At 41.1% G+C, this 3592-nt stretch overlaps 1 long non-coding RNA gene across 2 annotated transcripts; it reads left to right on the top strand.

The window, feature by feature from the left end:
• Positions 1-757: 757 nt before the first annotated feature.
• On the top strand, positions 758-3018 carry LOC122032695. Of its 2 annotated transcripts, none has more exons than XR_006126193.1 (3): positions 758-1233; positions 1313-1416; positions 2781-3018. It is a non-coding gene; the product is annotated as an uncharacterized LOC122032695 (long non-coding RNA). The 2 variants fall into 2 exon arrangements; XR_006126194.1 differs by lacking the exon at positions 2781-3018 and adding an exon at positions 1665-2170.
• Positions 3019-3592: the final 574 nt, after the last annotated feature.

Consider the following 3592-nt stretch of genomic DNA (forward strand, 5'->3'; position numbering starts at 1 on the left):
CTTCCAGGTTATCTAACCAAGCACAATTAATCCAAGGATTGGAATCTTCATGAAATAGAGTAAGTTGGTCCTCTACTGACCGAACCAACAAGAGTAAATAGTCCTCTACTAACTAAACCAATAAGAGTAAATTGATCTTCTACTGACTGAACCAACAAGAGTAAATCGATCCTCCACTAACCAAGTCAACCAGGATGAATCGATCCCCTACTGTCCAAGTCAACAAGGGTATATAACTCTATCTTTCACCCAATGGGTAGTAGCTGGGGTTGGTATGGTTGGTAATATTTCTTGAGACTGTAATCCCTAATATCCAATAGGGGTTTGATGGGCCTGAACTCCGTTATCCTACTCAGCATTAGTCGAATCTCCAAAAAAATTACTTTTTTGACAATAGACTTAGATCCCATTGACTCAACCAGTATTTTTTGTGGTCAACTCAGACCATGACTATAAATAGTGGCTGACCCAACATATGTCATACATGTTACAAACAACTAGACAAATGTAGGATCGATGTGTACCAGAGATGGAAAATACTGAGCAAATAATAATTTAATAATAAGTTTATTTGAAAAAATAATCTTATTGGAATTTTTAAAATTTTTCTGGGAATTTTTCAGAACTCATATGGCGAGTTTAAGGGGATCAATTATTGGGCCAAGGGAAAACATATTTAAGTTATCCCATTTAAACGAGGAAATGTTTAATTTTTTTTCTTTTCTTATTTCCTCTCCCTAGTCGCCTTTTACCCCACCAAAATCGTGCCCTAGCCATCCTCGTGCCCAGCCTTTCCCTTCGTCTCCCAACCCGGCGCCACCCTCCCTCGCGTAGCTTCCCCTTCTCCACAGATACAAAGCCTCAAGCCGAACCCTTTTCCTTCCAGCGCCTTCTCCCCTCCTCTACACCGAGCTCTTCTCCTTTCCTGAATCCAAAAATCACCAATCATTCTCACTCGAGTGATCTCCACGGCCGACACTGGTCGCCAGCCATCCGATCCCACCCTATCTATCCCCATCGGAAGCCGAACACCCGCGTCTTTTTGGTCAGGCCCTGGATTTGGGTCCACAGTCACCGACGCCTCCTTCCTCCCGACCCTTGTGGATCACCACCTGAGGAAAGAAGATTCGACCAGGACTAGTTCACCTATGAATCTTCTTTCTTTGTTGGATCTGAGTCACGTGAGCTCTCTTCGCCAGAGCTAACCTAGGGTTTTCGGCGGTCAGATTTGAGGTAGGTTTCTTCCTAGATCTGGTTTTAGATGTTAGGGTATTATATTGATGAATTGGATAACCAGAATAGAGTTGGGCAGATCAGAGGTTGATGCTGTGGCTTGAGACTTCAGTGCCGCTATTCATTGGTCCTGGCTACCGGGATTTGGTACTTGCTGAGAGCCATCAGTCGACACTTTTTGGGGTAAGATTATTGAGTTAAGTATGAATATGATTACATGGTTAAAGATAGGTTCATACTTGAGTGAGTTAGGTTGATTTATGTCATCGAGCTAACTTTACTTTGATCAACCAATGTGATTAAAGGAGTTAAACATTTATTCATGGATTAATTAATTATTGATCGTTAAATAGAGTTTTCCCTAAATAGTTTGGGATGGAATTAGTTAAATGCTATATATGTACTTAGTTAAATTATGCATGTTGTTACAGGATTTTGATTAGAGACGTGCATCTCAACGTGGGATCTATTTCGGATTCGATCTCCATTTTTGAGGCTGATACTTTGACTTATCTTTTTGGATATTGTCATTCTAATATGCTTAGTAGGTTATAACTTGCAGTAATAGTTATGTTTGTTTTTGTTTGGTATGCCACTACTTGATACCTGTAGCATGCCTTATTTGTTGTTTGCTATACATCTATGCTTATACCCTCTTGATTATTGCCATGTGTATTATGTTCATAGAGGTAGTGACGTACTATGTCTTATTGTGTACAGGACTAGTTATTTGCCATACTTGTCAGGTGTACCTAGATCATTTCATTGGATCCATTTACTTTTTGGTACATACTTTATAGATATGGACATGGTAAGGATTTTCATGCTTAGTGTCATGCACCATCTTGCATGATTGCATGCTGAGCGATTGTTGGCTCTATTATTGTTGATCACATCGCCAGTTACATAGATCTATACACACAACCACTCATGGATTAGTGGTATATCAGACAGGGTGTGTGGCAGTTTGCTCTGTCAGGGCTCTACTGGTCCGCTCATGGGTAGCGTTGACTGCAGCGTGGTAGCAGGACAGGGATCCTTCCTCTGGACTGACTCAGGGAGATGAGAGCATTGAGCTCCCCCACTTATGATTTAGGATAGAAGTAATCCGACGGCATCCTGTCCACTTGGTCACTCAAGAGTAGTGATGGCAGAGTGCACAGTTGTCATAGCCCCTACCCACTCGGTCTTACCATCGTGTGTGAGATGGTTGACTAGTGTCAAGGGTGACCATGTCATTTGCATCATATGCATGGATTGCCTTATTACTTGTGATTGCTGTATTTTGGATGCTGCATTTGTTTGGGTTGCATATGATTGACATGCATACAGGAGACATGACGTATTTGGTCTGACGACCCTTATGTCAGGATAGGAGGCCCTGGTGAGTACAGTTCTTCTTGGCTTGTTCAGTTTTCACATTTCCTATTATTGATCAGGAGACTGTATTCCATGATTATTACTATTAGATATATCTTACTTTGCATGTCAGTTCGATACCCGCTGAGTTGTTGAACTCACCCCGTTGCTTTATTTTTCTATTTCAGGTTGAAGTTGTCAGGAGGTTCCAGTCACTAGTCCCCCACTAGATGTCGAGATGGCTTTCTGGTTTTGGACTTTCATTGTTTCCTTGTTTTGTTATGTCTACATACTTTTGATGTGTAGTTCTTGTACTTATGGATTCTATGTCGTGCTTCGGGTATGATGCCCATGTTTTCCGCTGTGAAGGTTTTTCGTTGTGTTGTATTTTTCACGTTGTAGTGGAGTAGGATTTTACCATTATAACTGCGTGGTTGTGTCAGCCGGAGGTTGAATTATATAAACTGCGTAGAATTCTTATCATATTTTATTGTATATGTTCCGGCCGTGTTGGCCGTGGATTGAGGGGCCCTGAGGGCTTTGTAGATAAGATTCAGATTGTCACCCGTACAGGGGAGATGTTGTCAGAATTTCCTCTAGCAGGGACTCCCTCGGGGTGTGATAATTTATTTGGTATCAGAGCCAAGTTTTGTGAGTCAATCTGGATATTTTCGGATTTGTACGGATTTCCATTATTTTCATGTTTCAGAATTCTTTTTCGGATTTGTATAGATTTTCGTCTATTTTTTTTGTTTTGGAATTCTGAGGTATTATTTGACCTCGTCAAGGAAAGGTCATAATTGGGGGCTAGGCAGCGATGGAACATCTCCAGACGATAAATAGGTAAAATTAAGTAATTTTATAATTTTAGTACTATATTAATACCTGGGTAATAATTAACATATATGAAGCATAATACACGTGTTCCCGGGCCGAGACGTGGTGCAGGATGTCCATACAAGAGGACATTGGAATCCCTAGCGATGGAGTCGCCAGAGAT

This window comes from Zingiber officinale, chromosome 11A (genome assembly GCF_018446385.1).
Source record: "Zingiber officinale cultivar Zhangliang chromosome 11A, Zo_v1.1, whole genome shotgun sequence".
Taxonomy (NCBI): domain Eukaryota; kingdom Viridiplantae; phylum Streptophyta; class Magnoliopsida; order Zingiberales; family Zingiberaceae; genus Zingiber; species Zingiber officinale.